This window comes from Bacillus rossius, chromosome 17 (genome assembly GCF_032445375.1).
Source record: "Bacillus rossius redtenbacheri isolate Brsri chromosome 17, Brsri_v3, whole genome shotgun sequence".
Classification (NCBI taxonomy): domain Eukaryota; kingdom Metazoa; phylum Arthropoda; class Insecta; order Phasmatodea; family Bacillidae; genus Bacillus; species Bacillus rossius.
In genome coordinates this window covers 630,523-655,797 of record NC_086344.1, presented here as the reverse complement: position 1 = coordinate 655,797, position 25,275 = coordinate 630,523, and positions in this window count along the sequence as shown.

The window sequence follows — 25,275 nt, the reverse complement described above, 5'->3', positions numbered from 1 at the left end:
ATTGGAGTCTATCCTGGAGATCATCGAACCCGCGAATTTTTCCGGTCTCTACCTATAGCGAGGAACATTCACAGCAATTCCCTGGAGTGGTTGTGGCAAACAACGGGAAAAGGAGATCGCAAATACTATTATTAAATAACAAGCAGCGATTACACGGCGTTGCCTGGGCTGAAACACCCTTTGGAAGTTGATTTTCGGTAAGCCTCGTATTGTGTGCGCAGGCTTTCACGGCCATTGTCTGAAGTAGCTTGGCTTCTGGGTTGTAGCCGTAAGAACCTCAGTAGGTAACTTTCTCCCTGATGACGGCGACTGCAATGTCGACCGAAACGTCGGTGAATTATTCGCCAAGGACGCGGTTACAACCCAGAAACCAAGCTACTTCGAGCTTCGCATTTACTAATTGACAAATCCAACCCGAACTGCAAGCAGCCGATGCAATGGCATCAGTCGCCATGGAGACGCAGAATGCATCAGCAATGCAAAAGCCCGTTACCATGGGTACAATTAACACTTCAACAATGCATTGGCAGAATTCTTTCAGTCATTTTAGCAGCCATATCCATCCCACATGAACCGTGCATTTACCGGGATAAAAAGTAGCCTATGTCACACTCCGGCCCATAAACTATCATCTTGTGCGGAGAGGGGGGTGGGGGTGAAACAATTAAATCCGTTAGTTCGTTGCTGCGTGAAAGGTCTAACAAAAAAAGAAAACCAACAAACATACTTTCGCAATTATACTATTAGTAGTATTTATGAATGAAACCTAATGTCTATGGCAAAAGTTCCAATGAACATATTTTTTTCATATTTATTTTGTCCAAATATTCACTTTAAGAAAGACAAATCTAAAATATTTAATTTTTGCTAACCATTGATGTTGATTATATTACGAGTGTAAGGTTTTTTCAGAGCGATATAACTGAATGCGGGAGAAAATTTTGCGTCTAAATAAAAATCCAACCTCGTTAACTAGGGTAAATACAGCTAATTCATATGCAAATTATTGATTCCAAAAAAACATATAGGTACTGTCTGAGAAAACGTGTTGGCCCCATTAGTTGTTAGTCCGCCCGTAGATTCTCTAAACAAAACGTTTGATGGTGGGTGACATTCGTAAAGGCATGAATTTGTACAAATTGTTTGAAAAAAAATGAAACACCTAATAAAGTTCACTTTGAAATTTTGCTTGAAATATTTAAAAGTATTTTTTAATTTTTAATTTTTTTTTTACTTTACACTTATCCTACTAGTAAATGTATCTGGTGCGGTGTTATTGCGCTTGGGTGACCTATAATATAAATATGTAATTTATACGTGTACATTTTTTTTCCCCTGTGAATGTAGCAGAAGCGGTTTTCAGTAGATATAAGCGCTAATATAAATGTATGCAGGCTGTTCTATAGTCGGCTCTAAAAACATTAATTAAACAGGAGGCAATAAAAGACAGTGTTTATTTTGTCGCTCAGTACCAATAGAACTGGTTAAATTGCAAAAATAAAAATAAATTAAAAAAACATGGGAATGTCTGAGAGATGACCTGTTACACAGGTTGTTTTTTTTTTTTTGTATCTTGCACAGGCGCGTTCTCGTATTTTTGAATCTGCAAAAGTGTTTCAAAAACATGCGATAAGCCTTTGTTGAAAAAACGTTAACTAGCGAACTGACTTAGTGCCAAACGAGGCATTTTTAATTTAAGCGTTTACAGGTTGATTTAATATTTTAACGGACCACACGGCAGGTTCTCGAGAATTGGACTAGTTATTCTGGCAAAATTTCAAACGACTGGCTTTACCTTACACCCCGTCGTTTAAATCACGTCGGATGAATGAATTTGTTACGTTTTAAAAGTGGCCGTGAAGTATATTATTTTAAAAGTCGCTGTGTTTTTTTTTTTTTTTTTTTTTTTTTTTTGTAAACGGTGGCTCACGTGTGCCATGTAGCTATCATGGAGATACACGTTCATGGAGTGACAGCAGGCGAGGAAACTCACTTATGATTGACACTTCATCAGTAGAGACCTGTAAAATTCGCGGATTCATTTCGCGATATGATAAGAGTCCAAATATCTTTGACATTATTTTGCTTCAGTGATTAGGCCACAGTTTATCTGAAGGACTCTGGGCCAATGAAAAATCTTTAACAGAAGAATTAGCGAATCACAATCATCCCAGTCAACAGGTGTTACGAGTCGGTAAACAATCAGCAGATGTAATTTGCACGAGTGCATAGAGGATCATGGAGTCTATCCTTTAGGGATTGGAAATCTCGAATTTTACAGGTCTCTACTCATCAGTCAACCAACATATACGTAGCTGACGGCTCACTCGCCTAACTTAGTGGTCGTAATAAAAACCGAAAACTATTTAAATATCGTTTCCCTAACCCAACAAACGTTTACTTTTATTTACGATCACCTAATCTTGCAAAACCCAATCCTACAAGAAATATAATTAGAGACCCGTGAATGTCGCGGATTCATTTCGTGTTATGCTAAAATTCAAATAATTATACCTTAGTGCTGCTTCTGTCATTGGTTCACTGTTAATCTGGAGGACTGAGGGCCGATAAGAGACCCTCACTCATCGAAATGTCGAATCACAGGCCACCCAGTCGAGACGACTCGCAAGTCAACAGCCAATGAACAGTTGGCATTTGCCCGAGTGTGTAGAGGATATTGGAGTCTATCCTGGAGGTCATTGAATCCGCGAAATTCACGGGTCTCTAAATATAATAAATTCCAAACACAACCAAAAAAAAGTGTATCTTGTTGGAGTTCGGGAGGGGCCTAGGTGCGTCTCAGGCCGAAGCCTATACGTAGGGCCATGCATATTTCGCGAAAAGATTCCGAGGCTAGCTGAAAGTTAAAACACTGCAGTACCGTCTGTGTCTCGTGATTGGGCATTTCTCTTTCAGGTCAATATCGATTGTTACAACACAGATCACAGTGAGTCAGTGCGGAAGCAAACGCTTCCTGAGTGGCTTGGTCAAACAAGGCTACATTTTTCCTCGCAGACGGCCGCCAATCACAAGGAAGAACCCGCTGGTGTAGGTGTAACTTGTTGCAGTCAGATGGGCGTTCAGATTTATTTGCGAAAAATGCCTGCCCCTACCTACACGTCTAGTCATGCTGGGATTAGCCTTGCAGGGTCAAGGTCACATGCAACGTGTGCCTTGTGCTGGGATTGGCCAGCCATGGCAGCGATTAAAGCCATGACTTACTCCTCTAAATTTAATCTAGACTATAACTAGGGACTGGAAAAATTCGCGGGTTCAATGACCTCCAGGCTAGACTCCACGATCCTGTGCACACTCGGGCAAACGTGGCCTGTTCATTGGCTGCTGACTCGTGAGGCGTCTCAATTGGGAGACTCGTTATTCGACACTGCTTTGATCTGAGGGTCTATAATTGGCCCACAGTCCTCCAGGTTAACAGCGAACCAATGGCAGAAGTTGAATAAAATTACAAATATTTGCATGCTAGCATATCGCGAAATGAATCTGCGATTTTTTCCGGTCTCTAACTATAACTAGTTCAAGTTTGGCCCAGGTTAAACCTGCATGTATACACACAGGGAAAACAGTATTTCAAGAGACAAAAAAATAATGGTTTGGGTGTTGAATATGCTACACCTATTCCCTAACAATATTCCTAGTGAACGATAGGACACCGCCAGTCGCATATTTTTTAGGGAACGGGTTTTGGTGTACTATCCAATGCCGGGTTTGTGTTCCAGATTCCACGCATGCGCAGAGCTCACCTTCCCGTTGAATTCGTCCACAGAGGGCGGACCCACGTCTGGCGCCATTAACTCGTATATAGTCACTACCGTGAACACTGGGGAGCATACCAAGCGTGTTGGTGTGCCGAATGAAAGTTTATGATAGCGAAACTATCCTGGAATAGATTTTGTACAATTTAATAGTCATAATAAGAATAAATTACTTCTTTAAAAGTAGGTGCCTAAAAAATTATAGGAAAACGTTCTGTTTTTGTGCCATGGTACTGCTTTCTATAGCATTTTTGCCGTAACAACTATATCGGTGAAGTAGCTTGGCTTCTGGGTTGTAGCCGCGTCCTTGGCGAATAATTCGCCGACGTTTCGGTCGACATTGGAGTCGCCATCATCAGGGAGCAGTTATCCTATAAGGAGATGATGGCCTGAAGATGGCGACTGCAATGACGACAGAAACGTCGGTGAATTATTCCACCAAGGACGCGCGGCTACAACCCAGAAGCCAAGCTACTCCAGACAATGGCCGTGAAAGCCTGCGAACATTACTGTATCGGTGGTTGAGAAACGTCCGCCAGAATGCGTTGAAACCTGTTTCTAGCCTCGCGCAGGGCACCGTTTATTTAAACGGCTGCCGATTTGTTCCCTTAATGGGATTCTGTTTGGACATGTTCTGGAATACGGCCCGCGAGTTAGGTAAATGTTGTATTTCAACAAGGCAGTGCTTATTAGTAGAGACCTGAAAAATTCACGGGTTCATTTCGTGTTATGCTAAAATTCAAATAATTATACCTTAGTGATGCTTCTGTCATTGATTCACTGTTAATCTGGAGGACTGAGGGCCAATTGGAGATACTCACTCATAGAAGTGTCGAATCACAGGCCACCCAGTCTAGACGACTCACAAGTCAGCAGCCAATGAACAGTTGGCATTTGCCCGAGTGTGTAGAGGAAATTGGAGTTTATCCTGGAGGTCAGTGAACCCACAAATTTTTCCGGTCTCTACTTATTAGCCACCTTACCCGAGCGTCTTGGAATACCGCCCTTAGAAGAACACAGGAGATAGTGGACGCTCTGGATTAAGAGTTGGTCTAGACAGGAAATAGTTTATAATGCGGGGGTTGGGGGCACTGGACGCTACGTCCGCTTCCATATTTTTTTAACCAATTGTGGATTTTCGTAACCAGGAATTGCGCGCGCCCATGGTGATGGGTAGCTACACTCCAGTCTCCAGCTAACTAAGGATTTAAACTAAGGAAAGAAGAGACAAACAAATAACTTGTAAACTAGGCGCTTGATGAAGGGGGGGAAAAACATCTAATATTTGGCGAATTTCACGAGCAAGCGGGGAATTTCGGGTTTGTGCAGGACTGATTCGAAAATTGTGGGGATAATAGTGTTCATAAAATTTTTAAGCGTATTTATCGCTATAATTGAATGTATTTATGTTCTAATTTGTATAATTTTTTGCATTTTAAATTATACACTATTCAAAAAATTAACTAAATAAAAAAATGAAAATACAAATTCATAATATTTATTGCTTTTCATTATAATTAATATAAATATTTTTTAATTAATAACTAAAGTTATAGGCCTACACATTTTTGTAATGTTGAATATTGAGTATAAATTTTTTTTAAATTTGTTTGAATTTAAACTTTCCCAACCGTCCTGTTCTTATATTATTTAATTCCTATTAGTTATTTGCATGCAAAATTAAGGGTATTATTTTATTACTCCTAGTAATATAACTTCTAACGCGCGAACATAAGTATACGCACGCATTTTTTTCTCTATTAGATAATATTCAGTTAATATATGTTGAGAATATTTGAGGCGAAACACAATATGCCTAGAGACCCGTGAATTTCGCGGATTCATTTCGTGTTATTTTAAAATTCAAATAATTATACCTTAGTGCTGCTTCTGTCATTGGTTCTCTGTTAATCTGGAGGACTGAGGGCCAATTAGATAACCTCACTCATAGAACTGTTTAATCACAGGCCACCCAGTTGAGACGACTCACAAGTCAGCAGCCAATGAACAGTTGGCATTTGCCCGAGTGTGTAGAGTATATTGGAGTATATCCTGGAGGTCATTGAACCCGCGAATTTTTCCGGTCTCTAATTATGTGACATACAAATTTTGATTAACGGTTTATATGTGGCCATCGTTTTAAATTTATTTAATTTTAGTATTTCATTATTTTAGTCAATAAAATTTAGGTTTTCCTAAACCTATAGAAACATGAGTTTTTCGTGGTTTTGGGAACACCTAATTTTTAGTACTTAATGCATAGTAAATGCGTTGTTATAAGATGAAGTCTACGTATGAAAGGTCTATCAAAAATTATATACTACGTGATTTATTTATTTTTTTCCTTTACATGTTAGTACTGACAAAATAAAAGCCACAAATTTCATTAAAAAACAACTTTAAATAAGGACTGAATCAGTAGGAAAATACTTTTATTTGAAAATTTAGGAAATAAAAGAAGCAAAGTTACTTAGGATATTAAACACTTAAGGTCCGAAAGTGGAGGGGGTTTCTAAGGCACAGAGGTACGAAGTAATGGAGTTGGTGTGTACAACCTTTGCCTTGTTAACACTTGAAATCAAAATGAGAACAACCCCTTAACCCCATTTCCTATCCAAATAGCATAACAATTTTCGACCATACCTAATGATGTTTAACGCTAATTTTTTGCAGACGACTCGGTACTGTGTTTTGTTTAACAGTATTTCTCATGTTTTTGAAAAAATTCATAGCACACTGGTCGTATGTCCGATGGGAATGAATTTAACCCCAAATTGGAATGAATTACAAAAAAAAAATGTTTAACTGAGTTTTATTTACAAAAAGAAGCCTATACAACATTTTCTATAGTTGTAGCTTCATAAATGACAAAAATTCCGTACAAAATTTCATTCCCTATTAAACCCTTCTAGGAGATGGATTTTCGAAAAATTCCTTCCTTTGTAGATACTCAACCTACATACGTGATCAAAAGGAACTCCTGTGAAGAAAAATAAAATTTCATGCTTCCCCGGACACACACCCGGTTTAAGCATTTGCGTTCGTTGTCTGTCGGTCGGTCAGTGTTGAAGAAGAGTTTTACAGGGAGATGGAGTTGTACTTTTGTAGCAGCCACGATTTGTTTGGCGTCTGGTTCAACTGCAACATTCGCAGAGGAGACCGCATGGGCGTCGCAAGGATATATTTTTTGGGGGGGACTTCAATTGATTTAGTTGTTGAGAAATATCCATCCCTTGGATGAAAATGCGGGTGGTTAGGGGGTTCTCCCGGAAAAATTTGGGGTATGAAGGTGCAAAAAGGTGGTTTTTAGGCATTTTTCTTTCCTAAATATTCTAATTATAATTGGCTGCAATATATAATTTATTTTTTATAACAAATATTTTCAAAGAACAAATTTGTAAAAAAACAGTTAACATATATGCTGGTTCTATATCCACACAAAATCATTAATTTCAACATCAGGAGAAACCTGAATGTTACACTTAAATGCCGCAGCAGTATTAAGAATATTTCGCACACGTACACAAACACGTACACTATTATTACAGTATAATCTCTCCTCGGTATCGGACCTGATTTTGATTTTACACGAAGATCGAATTAAAAAGTGCTCACATTACCACGATTGGACTAAATGCACCATGCACAACATATGGGTTGTATCACAGAAATCATATTTTTAATATAACTACGAAACTAAACATATTATTGGAGGGGACGAAATTGAAGACTTTTATTATTGGGGGGGGGGGAGGAGGTCCAAGGATATAAGACCCCCCCTCCCCCCCGGGGTGTCGTGGGAGCCTCTTTGCCCGCCGCGGCCACACGCGAGGTCCTTCCAGAGGGTCGCCGCTCGAGGAAGAAGGATCTCCGCTCCAGGAGAGTTCCTGACGTCTCTCCTCCTCGAGTGTGTGGGTTATTTGTTGTTTTTCCCGTGTGGCCGTGTCCTCCTCCCGATACGGGACCGGCCCGTCGCGCGCGATGATTGCCCCCTCTCCCCCCCCCCCCCTCATGGGCCAGCCCGGACGTCCAACTGCAGCGCCCGTGGGAGCGTCCGGGGTCCACCCACCCAGGGCGCCGTGGCTGCTGAGGCGTCGCATGACAACCCCCCCCCCCCCCCCCCCCGTCTCGCAGCCGGCACGGCCGGATCTTTACCTTCACGAAGCGGGGGGGGGGGGACCATTTGTCCGACTGTCCACTTCCCCGAATGACCACTTGTCCGATCTCCTTTTGTCCGAAGGACCACTTGTCCGAGCGGCCAACTCTACGAACTCTGAGGGGCGGATGGTGTCTCCCCACCCGCTCGACCTTGCTCCGCCCTGCCTCCTCCTTGACAGCCAATCCCAGCACGGCCGATAGTCTGTCAATCAGCAATAACAGTTATCACACTGGGAGGTGGCTACCGAAACTAAAACCGCTGGTACAATTACGTACATAAAGCGGCTAATTCGGACAGACACGTCCCTAGTCGCCCGGAGAGCAGACCCTCGGTCTTGGCACATTATCGACTGAAGCAGGGTTCCGATCGTGAAGCTACGCTCTCTTCTTCAGGCACGTTTGTGAAACAACAAGAGTTTATTTTTTTACGATGCGCACGCACCCATACATACAAATAAAAAAATTATATACGTTGCGTTTTTTAAAATCTTATACTGCAGGTATTGATATTGAAAGACGATTTATATAGTTTATTTATTGTAAAAAATTTGTTATATAAATTATTGTGTTTATAAACAGTTTCAAGTTTAGTTATGTAATTGAGGTTATGTTTCCGTATGTTTTACTTATTTGCTTTATAATTCGTTACATTTATAGTTAATAAATAATTAAAACTAATAAATTGAAATAAACATTCGGCATGTTTATTAATTTTCATTATTGATTAGATTCATCTCAATTATTTCACTAAATTAGAAAGTTATTTTTTTATACATGTTTATTTTAGTAATGAATACTAGGTATGTATTTAATACCGGGGCCGCCACGTGGAGTGGCGTGAATAAGCGTCACCATTCTTGATGTTTCGGGAATCGGGTCGGCCCAGGATGGTGCGACTCGTCACTGCCACTCTCATCGGTTCGAGAAGGGCGCCACAGGTATTTAAGCCGCCACGCCGGCCTCCGCGGGAGTTCCGAGCGAGTTCCGAGAACTTGGAGGGTTTCGCGAGTGAAGGGAAGTGCGACATCGCCGAAGATGTTGAGAGACCCCCTCGAGAGTGGCGAGACGTAGAGCGACGGGACCGTGAGAGTGCGACTGAGTGGCGCGAGACTGTGTGTGGGGACAGGCGCGAGGTGAGGGGCGAACCACTGTTGATCCTAGCTCCAGTGAAGAGTGCGGACTGCGGAACTTGACAGACTTTGAGTGGCTCGCAAATAAGCATATTTAAGCGCAAGTGATTGGTGATCAGACTATTTAAGTACAATAATTTATTAGTAATTTAAATATTAGTAACTAATAAAAATGTATTTAAAAATTGATTAGGCTCTTCCTTACGAACCCAGTTCCCCACATTAAATCGTAACAATAGTTTGTATGGTTTGTTAGGTTAGGTTAGCTAGAATAAAAATAGTGTAAACATCTGGTTAGTTTAAGTTAAGTAAGCTACATTGCAAATGTTATAAAATAATAACGGCAGTTTATTACGTTCCGTAGGCTACATTTTTAATTGACAGATCCAAACAACAGCATTTTAAATGTAACTAACCTAACCAAACCAATTGTTCACAATATAAAAGTATTTTTATGTAGGTAACCTTACCTGACCTGCCTTTCTCATGATTTCACAAAATTTTAATATTTACACCAAACCAATCGTTAAAATGGTAAACTACTAACACTTTTAATTTTTATTCTATTTCCAGAAAAGTTGCTTTCCTTCAGAATTACCAATGTTTTAACGTATTAACATAAAATTTTCAACCAAATAGCTGCAAAACCAAATTGAATCCCCTGATTTTGTTATCATTCGTTTTATTTTGACGTGACAACGTCTAATAAATCGACGAACGCCGGCTGCACGCACTAAAAAGTGTCCCGTTACTCACATTGTCCCGTTACGCTGTGTCCCATTACGCTCATTGTATGCTTGCGCCGCATCTATCTCTCTTCCACTCGATTGGAACAACCATCGATTTGACTGTATGGACGCACATTAAACTTGAAACACTCCCATTCGTTTCCTACCTTTCCTATCATCGTCCTATCCTTATCAGAATAACACAGATTGGAAGAAGTTAAATAGCAAACATGTATAAAAGTTATATTTCAAATAATCTCTTCGTTAAAGTAATAAAACATGTTTGAATTAATGAGTGCAAATGAAAGTAAATTTATCAATTAAATTGTAGATTTCATTTCACTCCTTCTTTGTATCCAAACGAAATAGTGATAATTCAATAAAAAATGATTAAATTTTATTCATAAAAGTATGCAATCATTTCATCAATATTTTGTTATGACGTTGTCACGTTAAACTATCGTCCGTAAACCGACTTCACAGACAACCAATTTTTTTTTTTAATAGCCTCCCACCATGGAAGCAGTTCTAAAGAGTGACGTGGCACGGACCATGGGGGGAATGAGGGGAAGGAGGGGAGGGAGTGGGGGGCTGGAGACCGAGGACCGTGACCGCTGCCCCCGTGAATGGACACCGGAAGCCGCGCGCGTCCCACCGGAAGTCACGTGCTAGCCGGGAAGGGGGGAGGGGGGTGAATGGGCCTGGCGTGCTCAATGGACGAGCCGGGAGGCGACACCGGCTACTCACTCTTGCAGGACGAGGAGAGGGTGTGGGAGTCCTTCGTCCTTCGTCCTTCGTCCTCCCGACCGGCGGGAAGATAACACGACACACGCATGACTTCCACTCCGAACAACCGCCATCTTCCTGCAATAACGACCCTCGTCTTCCTGTCCAGGGCTAGTATTTCACGACGGAAGGCCTTCCGACAAGCTTCGTTCAACGGAGGTGGAAATTTGCCAGGATACGGCATGGTTTGAAGTCACTTTTCATACTCACTGCTGCCATGTTGCAACAAACCCGAAATGGTGCTTGAATAGCCTGATGAATAGAGACCAGAAAAATTCGTGGTTACATTTCGCGATAGGATAGAATCCAAATGTGTTTAACCTTTTGCTGCTTCCGTGATTGGACCAACGGTTGTCTGAAGGACTCTGAGCCAATGAATAATCCTCAAAGAAAGAAGTATCGAATCAAAAGTAGTCTAGTTAATACGTGTCACGAGTCAGTAGCCAATGAGCAGATCTAATTTGTCCGACTGCATAGAGGATCTTGGAGTCTATCCTGTAGGTCATTGAATTCGCGAAATTTTCCTGTCCCTACTGATGAATCGGAACTTCTGTTCGTCAAACACAATGCACAAAACTACACTTCACCCAAATTAAGTAGCTTGGCCTCTGGGTCGTAGCCGTGTTCTTGGCGAATAATTAAACGACGTTTCGGTCGACATTGCAGAGTTGCTATCATCAGGGAGCAGTTACCTACTGAGGATATCACGGCTACAACCCAGAAGCCATGGCTACTTCAGACAATTGCCTTGAAAGCCTGCGCTCATTATCAACTTCGCCCAATATTTTCTGTGTCCTGCGAACACGGCACACACCATCATATTGACGAGAAAATATCGGGTTTCAGGCAGTTTCAAACTGACTGGCCCGTTCCACATAACTGCAAGTGTAACATCTTAGCTCTCGATGTACAGCATTTGGTGGAAGTAATTGCGTGAGTATAGTATATGAATGTATTTCCGGGCACAGGGTCCAGGGTGAGGATTGAGGAGTGGGATTGTCGGTCCGCCATCTTGGATTGTGACGTCACGGCGGCCATCTTGGATGGTTGTGACCTTGACCTTTGACCTTGACCTTGACCCCGGCGGCCATCTTGGATCCGCCATTTTGGATGACGTAATTGTGTGATCTCGAAAATTCCGGCGATGTGTTTTCTGCCATATTGGATGATGACGTCACCGTTGCAATTTCCGTTACGGCCGCCATCTTTAACTTTTTTATTTATTATCCGATTTTAATGAATTTTTTTTAAAAATTATAAAAAAAATTAAATACTAAAATTTTAATAAATTATTTATAAAAATCATACTTTTACGACACGGAGCTCGGAGTCCTCGGTTCGAACCCAACGAGCGCAAAAAAAATAAAAATGGCGACCGATCCTTCCCCCGTGCTGACTTTTGGCAGACTGACTCCCACCACTTTTCTTAAAGCATATATATCGTCACCTAGTATGACGTCATGTCCGCCATCTTGTCTACATCCGCTGGAGACCACCATCTTGTTTTCGTCGGCGAGAGTGCGCTGACGCCATGTTAGTTTAATTCTTACCTGCTAGAGTGCAGTAATCATTTATTATGGAGGTGCCCGCCATCTTGAAATTTGGCCGTCATCTTGAAAATCCGTAATTATTTAGCTAGAAATTCGGGAAAAGTTCCAAAATTCATTAAATAAATCACTCATTAACTTACATATCGATTCGATCCGCTCCTGTTCTCGGTTCGATACCCGATCGATGCAATAATGTTTAATTTTATGAAAAAATAATAATTTCAATAAACCATGTTAAACTTTCGTAAAGAGAGACTCTAAATCCTCTACTACCATCATCCTATCAGACATCAAGACCACCATATTGGAAATTCGTAATTTTAATGCTAGAGATTCGGGAAAAAATCCAAAATTCATCAAAAAAATCACTCATTAACTTACATATCGATTCGATCCGCTCCAGTCCTTGGTTCGATCCCTGACCGATACAAAACAACTTTAATTTTAAAAAATACCACAAAAGCGACAGGTTTGAGAAAATAAAAACACCACAAGTTCTTTTAAAAAAATTTATTACATAAATTCAATACACTACTACAAGTACAAAAAAAAACACTGACAAATTACCAAAGCCTTTTGGATTCCTCGTTTCAAACAGTCTTCTTATTGTACGGACTAAGCCTTTTACATGACTTTCAATGTCCATCCGATCCGTTCATTACCTCAGCCAGAGACGGACTGAAGTCCATATCACCAGGGTCTCACTTATATAGACTCATCAGTCGGTACAACACATGAGTCAAAACAAGAACCATGTTCATTATACTCACACTTAACTTTCTCGGAGCATTTTTATAATGAAGATGTAAGCTATCAAGACGTGAAATTAGTTTTTTGCACTTATTGCACTGAAATTGTATTCTTTTAACATTATTAGAACAACTGCTTCTTTCATGTCTGCGAGCATTTGAGGTGATAGTAAATGACGCGTCACAGTATTTGCACTGACGCAATGTACACTCTTCATTAGTTGAAGAATCCATTGCTGACGATGAAACTTCGGATGATGGTGGTATCACGTCTGTTGAAATCTCCTCCAATGTTGACATCGTCGTTGCACACGGGATCTGCTCATTCTCCGTCGTAGCTGTCGTCAAGGTTCCCGTAGTCGATGGTACAACCTCCGAGTTCAACGTTAAAGACGGTAAAGATGCCATCGAGGTCTCAAGAACAGCTAATTGACACGACTTATTCACCAGAAGAAACAAACTAGGTGATCCTTACACCACCGTCGTCAGAAACAAACTGAGCCTCCTGCTGTCTAGGACTCGCTTATATACATGCACCGTATGGAATAATACGCTAGTCAAATCAAGAACCATGTACAATAATACTAGAATCAAATCTACAAATTAAAAAAGAGGATCATTTGATCGAAAAAAAAAACGAAAAAAAAATTCAAACATTCTGGCTTGTACTAGAACTCTATCTTTGCTCAACAATGAGAAGTTCACAAGCTAGCAGAATATTTGAATTTTTTTTTCGTTTTTATTTTTTATTTTTTATTATTTTTTTTTGTATTTTATTAATATCAAAGAAAACTTGTGGTGGTTTTCTCCGTGGGCTCCTGATTATTCTTGTCAATATTATGATGGTTTTCTCCGTGTGCTCCTGATTATTCTAAACAATATTTTGAAGGTTAATCCGTGTGCTTGCGATCATTCCTGCGGTTTCGGTCAAAGGTCAAGGTCACACCTATCCAAGATGGCCGCCGTGACGTCGTAATCCAAGATGGCGGACCGTGAGAAATCCGAGAAGCACTAGCAGGAAGGACGAACTTTTTTCTCCTTGGATACTATCGAAGCCAAACTCCCTTTGCGATCGATAGTGAGCGTTCCGCATCCCACATTATGAAATATATATTATTTACCTGCAAGCAACACGTGGCGCCATCTGTTGACGACAGCCGGAACTACTTGCATCAATTTGCTTTGCATTAGATAACTTAACTCTCGCTGATGAAATATTTCAAAAACTCTATTTAAGAAATGGTTCCAATTGGAGAAAACTGACAGTTTGTATCTAACATTAGTCACAGAAGCTACCATGGATCGTGGTTTGTTATCTATAGCTGAATCGGAAGGAATCCGCTGTAGATACTGTGGCAAGGATTTTGTCATGAGAAGGAATGCTAGACGTCATGAGAAGAAGGATTGTGCTAGAAACCCACTACGCAACATGTTAAGCTGTAATCGTTGTAGCAGGTTGTTAACACGAATTGACAGCTTAAAAAGACATGGTAGAACATGTAAAGTCAAGACTACTTATGGCATAGAGGACAACGATGGATCCACTAGACTAAAGAAGAGTGATCTGCATTATGACAATAATTTTCCTTGTCCTGAGCGTGATGGTATTAGCTCACCCGATCGTGAGGAAGAACATAAATTGAAGGATGCTAATGGCTTCGGGAAGACTGAAACTAATGTAAGTATCAACACCGTGAAAAGTGAGAATACATTCAAGCCTATATTCAGTAGATCTTCCATTCTTTGTAAAAATGATGGACTCCTAAAAAGGAAGCATGAAGACGATGAAGACACTTCGACATCATCGATAGCGAATTCATACGGTAATCTGGGTGAAGAGGATGTCTTCTACAGTGATTGTTACAGTGACTCTGAGGCTGTTGACAAAGGCATAGACTGTGATGAAGCACCTAGAGCTGACAAGATCGAAGAATGTGGCGATGTCCTGAGACCGAAACGATGGAAACGTCGTGTTATAATAAATAAATCTGATAATGCTTATTATGATCACTGGGACGATTGTGATATTAAAAGTATTTACAATAAACAAGCAAGTAAGATGGTGGTAGAAGAGATTGATTACACATCATGGAAAGATCCAAACATATTGGTTGACCGGCTAAGACTTCTACATGGCTCGCTTGTGCAGGAAACTATCCGTGCATCAAAGAAATATCCTTCATACTCAAAGAACTGAGGAAAGCTGGCTACATACAATAATGGCTTCTTTTACTTGTATTTGTGTAATGTTGAGAAGTAATAAAATATTGAAAGTAAAAATTTAATGTTTTTATTTCTTGTATTCTGATTTCCAACTAAGCCTGTGTGTGTTTCCGCTACTGTATGTGTGATCATTACGTTTCCTGTGTGTACTGTGTGTACGTTCCGTTTCCTGTGTGTCCTGTGTGTACGTTCCGTTTCCTGTGTGTACTGTGTGTACGTTCCGTTTTCTGTGTGTACTGTGTGTACGTTCCGTTTCCTGTGTGTACTGTGTGTACGTTCCGTTTCCTTTGTGTACTGTGTGTACGTTCCGTTTCCTGTGTGTACTGTGTGTACGTTCCGTTTCCTGTGTGTACTGTGTGTACGTTCCGTTTCCTGTGTGTACTGTGTGTACGTTCTGTTTCCTGTGTGTACTGTGTGTACATTCCGTTTTCTGTGTGTACTGTGTGTACGTTCTGTTTCCTGTGTGTACTGTGTGTACGTTCCGTTTCCTGTGTGTACTGTGTGTACGTTCCGTTTCCTGTGTGTACTGTGTGTACGTTCCGTTTCCTGTGTGTACTGTGTGTACGTTCAGTTTCCTGTGTGTACTGTGTGTACGTTCCATTTCCTGTGTGTACTGTGTGTACGTTCCGTTTCCTGTGTGTACTGTGTGTACGTTCCGTTTTCTGTGTGTACTGTGTGTACGTTCCGTTTCCTGTGTGTACTGTGTGTACGTTCCGTTTCCTGTGTGTACTGTGTAATCAGTACTGTTATTGCGTCTAAATTGCATGTATTGCGCGTACATTGCGTACATTACGTGTTGGAGCTGATAAAGCTGTTGGAGCACTTGCAGCTAATGGTCAATTGAAGCATAGGAGCAAAATGTAAATGGATCTGATGACGTGAATTGTAGCTCTTGGAGCCTGGCGTATATTCGAGAGATCGAATTTTTTTCGATAAAATGATCATCTTTTTTAATTTGTAGATTTGATTCTAGTATTATTGTACATGGTTCTTGATTTGACTAGCGTATTATTCCATACGGTGCATGTATATAAGCGAGTCCTAGACAGCAGGAGGCTCAGTTTGTTTCTGACGACGGTGGTGTAAGGATCACCTAGTTTGTTTCTTCTGGTGAATAAGTCGTGTCAATTAGCTGTTCTTGAGACCTCGATGGCATCTTTACCGTCTTTAACGTTGAACTCGGAGGTTGTACCATCGACTACGGGAACCTTGACGACAGCTACGACGGAGAATGAGCAGATCCCGTGTGCAACGACGATGTCAACATTGGAGGAGATTTCAACAGACGTGATACCACCATCATCCGAAGTTTCATCGTCAGCAATGGATTCTTCAACTAATGAAGAGTGTACATTGCGTCAGTGCAAATACTGTGACGCGTCATTTACTATCACCTCAAATGCTCGCAGACATGAAAGAAGCAGTTGTTCTAATAATGTTAAAAGAATACAATTTCAGTGCAATAAGTGCAAAAAACTAATTTCACGTCTTGATAGCTTACATCTTCACTATAAAAATGCTCCGAGAAAGTTAAGTGTGAGTATAATGAACATGGTTCTTGTTTTGACTCATGTGTTGTACGGACTGATGAGTCTATATAAGTGAGACCCTGGTGATATGGACTTCAGTCCGTCTCTGGCTGAGGTAATGAACGGATCGGATGGACATTGAAAGTCATGTAAAAGGCTTAGTCCGTACAATAAGAAGACTGTTTGAAACGAGGAATCCAAAAGGCTTTGGTAATTTGTCAGTGTTTTTTTTTTGTACTTGTAGTAGTGTATTGAATTTATGTAATAAATTTTTTTAAAAGAACTTGTGGTGTTTTTATTTTCTCAAACCTGTCGCTTTTGTGGTATTTTTTAAAATTAAAGTTGTTTTGTATCGGTCAGGGATCGAACCAAGGACTGGAGCGGATCGAATCGATATGTAAGTTAATGAGTGATTTTTTTGATGAATTTTGGATTTTTTCCCGAATCTCTAGCATTAAAATTACGAATTTCCAATATGGTGGTCTTGATGTCTGATAGGATGATGGTAGTAGAGGATTTAGAGTCTCTCTTTACGAAAGTTTAACATGGTTTATTGAAATTATTATTTTTTCATAAAATTAAACATTATTGCATCGATCGGGTATCGAACCGAGAACAGGAGCGGATCGAATCGATATGTAAGTTAATGAGTGATTTATTTAATGAATTTTGGAACTTTTCCCGAATTTCTAGCTAAATAATTACGGATTTTCAAGATGACGGCCAAATTTCAAGATGGCGGGCACCTCCATAATAAATGATTACTGCACTCTAGCAGGTAAGAATTAAACTAACATGGCGTCAGCGCACTCTCGCCGACGAAAACAAGATGGTGGTCTCCAGCGGATGTAGACAAGATGGCGGACATGACGTCATACTAGGTGACGATATATATGCTTTAAGAAAAGTGGTGGGAGTCAGTCTGCCAAAAGTCAGCACGGGGGAAGGATCGGTCGCCATTTTTATTTTTTTTGCGCTCGTTGGGTTCGAACCGAGGACTCCGAGCTCCGTATCGTAAAAGTATGATTTTTATAAATAATTTATTAAAATTTTAGTATTTAATTTTTTTTATAATTTTTAAAAAAAATTTCATTAAAATCGGATAATAAATAAAAAAGTTAAAGATGGCGGCCATAACGGAAATTGCAACGGTGACGTCATCATCCAATATGGCAGAAAACACATCGCCGGAATTTTCGGGATCACACAATTACGTCATCCAAAATGGCGGATCCAAGATGGCCGCCGGGGTCAAGGTCAAGGTCAAAGGTCAAGGTCACAACCATCCAAGATGGCCGCCGTGACGTCACAATCCAAGATGGCGGACCGACAATCCCACTCCTCAATCCTCACCCTGGACCCTGTGCCCGGAAATACATTCATATACTACTTGCGTGAATGCGACGGAAGTCAAGAACGGAAATGTGCAACGGACGTTGCTACGATCTATGGTGGATGGGGCGAACCAAAGTTCACAAAGCCAAAGGGAAACTTTAAAGGATCATCTGTTTAGTGAATTTTTACAAGACGGGCAGTATTTTAAAATCATTCCGTGTCGAAAATCAGGTCAGAAGCCGAGTTTTAGTATTTTTTTTCGACACACTTTCGGTTTTATCGGAGCCGTTCCATTACACAGTTAAAAATTTCTGTCTACAAATGGAATGATTCGATAGTCGATGTAGCTGCTCCTGCAGCGAACTCATATGGCGGGTGTGGAAACTACGTGTGATTCGCATCCAAGAATTTACTTGATGTAATCTTATGGACATACGCCATTGCTAAGTACTTTTTCTGTAGAAGAAGAAAAAAAAGGGAAAAAAAAACACAAATTAAGCAAAAAAATGCTGTGTTTCTTCTTCTTCTTCTACAGAAAAAGTGCTTAGCAATGGCGTATGTCCAAAAGATTACATCAAGTCATGCACTCCCATTGCACAAAACTTTCAAAGATAATATCCAAGAATTTAATTTAAAAAACACATTTTTCATAAACTTATCACGCTCCGAATTACTTTAAAGAATTCTACGTTAAAATTCGTGCGTATGAGTTTCGTATTATTAGTGTATTTACAAAAAAAGAACACATGAATTTGCTCGTTACCGAGGTTAGATGTTACACATCTCTGGCGACTTCTAAAAGACTCCCACAACGTTTTCCCCCCCTCCTCAAGGAAGAGTATCTACTTTGAAAAATTTACAAATATTTTGTTCTTGAGGCCTAATTAACTTTAAGTGACTTTTTTTATCAAGTGAAGTTTAATTACAGCTGGTAGGATATGTCGACGTGTTGATATCATCAAAGTGTAACGAAAGTGAAGAGGCGACTTGAATGGAAAGCTTGATGACATGATTGTTTCCACTGTAGCACACTTGCATATTTGCGCACTTGCATATGTGTACTTGTTCACTTGTATACTTGCTCACTATCTTACACATTCACACGCATCTTTCTTGTGAAGTTTCCCTTCTAACGCGTGTGACGGCCACGGATCAACATGCATTTTTTTTTTTTAATTTTTACTGATTATTAAAATGCATCGCAAATCAAGATTAGAAGTAAAACTACCCAAATTCACTTTCAGTAAACTTCTGAAAACGCAAAAAACATACTGCGAATGCCTTATCTTAATTTACTAAGAAATTCAAATAAACTGAAATTAAAAGTAGGTACTTACTTGTGCATTTACTATTTAGGTGCATAAGTCAATATGTTTAGAATATATAAATTTTGGTTGCGATATCTGATTTTGTATAAAACAAAATGGGACTTGGGTAGTTTGACTTTCAATCCCACGATATGCCAAACAAAGCCACCTCTTTGGGATCGTATAGTTTCCGATATTGCACTGATGCAAACCAAAAATATTTAAACAAACAAACGATGTTACGTTCCGAAATTCTAAAGCTCCACTTACCAGTAAAAAATACTCTAGAGGTGTTCTCGAAAGACGTTAAAGCAGATACGCATTTTTTCTTTCTTTTATTGTTCCGTTATTGCAAACCATTGATTACGAGTCATCATTATTCTCGGTGTTTGACAACAATATCGGGACCCGATCTCTGTGGATCAGCTTTTTTAATGATTAGTATGAAGATAATATCAGACTAGTAGGACAAAATAGGTGTACATAATTACCATTGATTATGGAAAAGAGCGTCATCTCTTGGAGTCTTAAAATGTCCTGATGCCACACTGACGCCGACGGTAATAGCGGGTTCCGATACTCTCCAGTAAAATAAACAAAAGCCAAGCATTCCGGAACTGCAGATGAAAACAGATACAGTAGTTTAACTTTGACTGTTCCGTTTTTTTGCAGACGTTCGATGACGAACGATATCGGAGCGCGCTTATTTCCTGCTTTTCAATTGAGCCGTTTCCTACCATAATATCGGGATATAAGGGTGAGAGAGGAGATGTACATAATTAAAATTTATTATGTACCACAGTACTACCTCACGGAATCTTATAATCTCCTGATATCAAACTGAAATATATCTGCAATAAATAATTTAAAATCAGATTTTTTTTTACAAGTTTTGTGTTTTCAATTCTAGGATATAAGGACCAGAGAGTTGTTATAACTCAACTAGTATATTGTCAGGAAAGTATCACAAGTGTCCATAAATAATGCCACCACTCCATATATATGTACATTTTAAAGTTTTTTTCTCCTGCAACATGAAAAAAAAAAACATTATAGCGATTTAAGTGAAACATTTTTCAGCGCATCTTGCTACTAGGATATTAAGTGTTTGTGTGTATGACGTTTATGAACCCCGAAACCATTTGACTGATCACCATGAAAGTTTATGTATCGAAGTGTTTTTTTTTTCATGGAGCAGGTTTTTATGCTATCCATTTTTTTGTAACTCTCCACTAGATGGCGCTGCAGCGCTTCAACTTCTATACGGTTTGCCACGCGTGAATTCATTTTTATAACTGAAAATAATAGATCGTAGACATACAGTTTAGTCAGAGTGTGCAATTTATCTATGTCCGCCACACGGTCATATAGCAAGGTCTGGGAACTTCCTATCCTTCTCTTTGGCGAGACCCGTCCGCTTAATGGAGCTCTCGCGGCGGCTAGCGAACTAACTGCGCTAATAACAGTTTATTTTCGAACTTCATCAATAAATGGCCCGGGCAAGACCATGTACTGCAGCTAGTGTATCAGTGTGTGTGTGTATATTTATATATGAGTGGAAAAAACATGTTCGGAAGGATATAAACGAGTTTTATTAATTATCTAATAGATGAAATATTTTTTTTTAAATTACAGCAACCTAAATGTCTGGTAACAAATTAATCATATTTTCGTTAAGTCCACTGTTTACTCTCTCCGCTGGAGCCCGGCTGGAGACAGTGACTCTCTCTGCTTTTCGACACACGGTCTTGCACTGTTCGCTTGTACGCCGCGCACACAACACGGTACCCCGAATGCTCATCTCTTCGCACACGGGAAAATGCCGTCGATTTGTTGGAGTTTGTGACAGTGAAGACTAGACTATTTCCCCTTAATTAACCTACAAAGCGTTTTGCTGGAAATGCATGTCTCGAATCGCCCCTTTTCCTCAAGATGCCAAGACAAAAAAAATTGATGGTTTGCAAAAAATTCCCCGCCGTGACCTTGACGGGGCATGGCCTGCAGGAGCGATGAAAGGCTGGCGAACCCTTGCGAAACTCTGCAATGGTTCTGGTCACAGCGTTCGCTGCCGGTTATCGGCGGAGTGGTGCGCGTGCCGGTATGTGGACGTGTGTGTCGGTAAGGAGTTTCAGGTAGCGGGGAATGCGGGTCTTCGGGCCCCCATTGTCCGCCTTATCGACAGGGCTGTAGGTATTAAGCTTGCCGCCCGAGGCTGAGCTTGTGTGCACGAGCGAGTGAACCTTTAGGTCGCTATCGCGATCTCGCTGAGGAGCTATGCGACAAGCCTTGCATTCACTGACTCCCAATCAGTTCCGGAACTTTTCTGAAGTTCGCCGCTAAACTGTCAATTTTTTTATGTTTAAAATATTTGTTTATTTGTACGTTAACTTGAAAACAACTCTATCATTACAAAATAGTGTTTGCAGTAATACTTGGTTGGTATTCTTACCCGGCAATTTAAGCTTGTGTTGTCCCGGTATCTCCAATAGTTAGACCGTTACCTGAGTAGCTTTCCAGTATTAACTGTGCACATGAATAAGCATAAAAAATATTCTTATCATTGAATATTTTATTATATTTTACATTGTTTAAATAAATATTTTGCTTTAATGAAACATCAATAAAAACATAAAAAAATATGTGCCAATTTTTTTAAAAACAAATATTCAGTATTGTTTCGAAAAACGTATTTCATAATTACAAAAAAAAAAACCTTAGACATGTGTTGTACAATGTTTCAATATATTTCTTAAGATGTCCAAAAGTATTTTTTTTGTGAAAATACAATTTATTTTTTCCTTCTGTGTGGCGTTGAGTGTCCACGGCTTGCCAGTGCTTCATTTACTTTACAAATTCCTGTGATTACGACGTGAATGATTTCCTGCACTGAACAAGGCAAGTAATAGTCTTAACGTGACGAAGAATTTGTTTGGGTCGTTCCAAAAACACATAAAAAAAGTTCAGGGACACTGTCTAGCTTCAACTCTAGCAATAGTCGTTACGAATCGTGGTCGTGTATATCAGAAAAGCGATCCGCGTTTTCGTACCATGTGCGTCTCTGCCTGAGGACGGCAGCAGATAGCTGTTCCCGAAACGTCGTTTGTTTCTGTTTTAGAAAACTATTGTGTTTGTTTCGTCTTTTCGTTTTGTCGTGTTTTTTTCTCGTTTCAACTGTTGTGCTGAATTTGTTTAGGTTCAATATTTTTGTGCTGTCATAATTTGTGCGGGTAGTTCATTTTTCTTTGTTTTTCTTTGTTTGTTAACCATATTCCTGTTATGGAATATTTTGTGATGTTTATATCCTGTTGACAACAGCAATTTTTTGCTTAATTTGTGTTTTTTGTTTTTTGTGTTTTTTTTTGTAGTTTTCTTCTACAGACATACATGTGCTTAGCAATGGCTAGAGACCTGTAAAATTCGCGGATTCATTTCGCGATAGGATAGAGTCCAAATACTTTTGACATTATTTTGCTTCAGTGATTGGGCCACAGTTTATCTGAAGGCCTCTGGGCCAATTAAAAATCTATAACAGAAGAATTAGCGAATCACGATCATTCCAGTCAACACATGTTACGAGTCGGTAACCAATCAGCAGGTGTAATTTGCACGAGTGCATAGAGGATCATGGAGTCTATCCTTTAGGGATTTTATATCGCGAATTTTACAGGTCTCTAGCAATGGCGTATGTCCAAAAGCTTACATCAAGATCCGTGATCGTCTCGGTGACAAAGCAGTCGCAGAAACGTGGCATGCGCGCGGCGTGGTATTTCGTCCTTGACGCATGCGCGGTTGAAGGGAGACTGTCCCTCCCCCCCCCCCCTCCTTCTACAGCTGAGGTCAGTCGAGCGGTCACCGCGCGGGTGGTGGAGGGAGGGGATGTGCTGTCCACGGAACGCTGCGCCCCAACTAGCCGGTCAACTGACCCGTGCCCAGTCTCACCTTGACCTCTACCTCCCCCCCTTCCCGTGTCCAGGAAGCCCGTTCCTCCTTGTTTTGCACCACCCTGTGGTTGCCACGCTGCGCGCGGCCGACCCCTGGAACCTGGAACCGCCTCGACATCTGCTTCTGAAGGTCAGCGACCGCGACAGGGAATACAGCCAGTCGATTAAATGCTAATTTTTTTACGTGACAACGTCTAATAAATCCACAAACGCCGGCTGCACGCACGAAAAAGTGTCCCCGTAACGCACATTGTCCCGTTACGCTGTGTCCCGTTACGCTCATTGTACGCTTGCGCCGCATCTATCTCTCTCCCACTCGATTGGAACAACCATCGATTTGACTTTTTCGAGGCGCATTAAACTTGAAACACTCCCATTCGTTTCCAACTTTTCCTATCATCGTCCTATCCTTAACAGAATAACACAGATTGGAAGAAGTTAAATAGCAAACATGTATAAAAGTTATAGTTAAAATAATCTCTTCGTTAAAGTACCTAATAAACATATTTGAATTAATGAGTGCAAATAAAAGTAAATTTATCAATTAAATTGTAGATTTCATTTCACTCCTTCTTTGTATCCATACAAAATAGTGATAATTCAATAAAAATGATTCAATCTTATTCATAAAAGTATGCAATCATTTCATCAATGTTTTGTTATGACGTTGTCACGTTAAACTATCGTCCGTAAACAGACTTTACAGACAACCAATTTTTTTTAATAACGTCATAATATAATAATATATTTGAATCAGGTTAAGATATGTTTGTATCGTAAAAAAGTATTTAATGATTGATTTCAGTCATGGACGACTTGAGAACACATGATTTTGCTCGTTACCGATGTTAGATGTTTACACTGAAGAGTGCTAAAAATGCTAGCTCACATTTTTTTTCTTCCTTAAAAGCAAAACCAGAAAAAAAACATATAAAAACACAAGATAACTGTGTGAAAACGTCTAAACAGGGTGAGTCTGAATTCAACCTACAAAGTTCAGCTGCAAATTCACCACGACAAAATAAGTTGAGCACTTAATACTACTAATCGACTAAAGTGCTTCCCAAAGCTGGGTATACATATTTGAAGTTCAGACTAACAACATTTTTTATTGTAAATAATATAGAAAGGAATTATGATGTAACTCTGAGAATATTGATTGTATTTCATTGAATGATGTTCCAATAACTCTGCGAATATTGTTGCTCTGACAAAATTATTACGTCGAAATAATTAAGGGCAATATCTATATTTCCCATGTATTCTTGCGACTTGTTACTACCCTCAATAATTAAAATAAAATAATTTTGTGACACTGAAAAAATCTTCCGTTGTATTTAAAATTTCTTCAAATTATATAAAATATAGATTTTCAGTGTACCAACTTTAATCCGTCCTCTATTATTTATGATAAAAATGTTGTTCAGCACTAACTTTAAAGACATAGGCTATAACAGCGTTGGTAAGAACTTCAGACCATAATTCGTAGAGATATTTACAAATTATTTTGTCATGACAAAGAAGACTTTAAAGATTTCCTTAATATCGATGAAGGCAACTGCAGAAAATATATATGTACTACCCAGATCAATATAGAATGGTTGACAGACTAAGACATTTTGTTTCTTCTGTAATGCGGGAGACGATTCTTGCACGGATGAGATATCCTTAATACTTCAAGTTCCGATAGAAGAGGGATTCATGGAATTAAAAATATTGAAATATTGTTGGGACGATTTATGTAGATTTTTATATTTGATACATAAGAAATAACAAACATTGTTGGTTTTTTTCGTGCTTCTGAAACATAAGCTTATCTAAGATGTTGAATGAATGAGTGTCTAAATGTGTATCTTTTTTGTTGAAATTGTGTCCACATGTGTACCCAACTGTGTGTCCTAGATACTGAATGTATGCCTAGCTGTTTATACTAGATGATGAAAGTGTGACCACATGTGTGTCCTTTTCGTTGATTTTGTGTCCAAATACGTGTTTTTTTTCATTGAAACTGTGTAAAAATATATGTCCTTATTGTCAAAAGTGTGTCCAACTGTGTGTGAGTACTT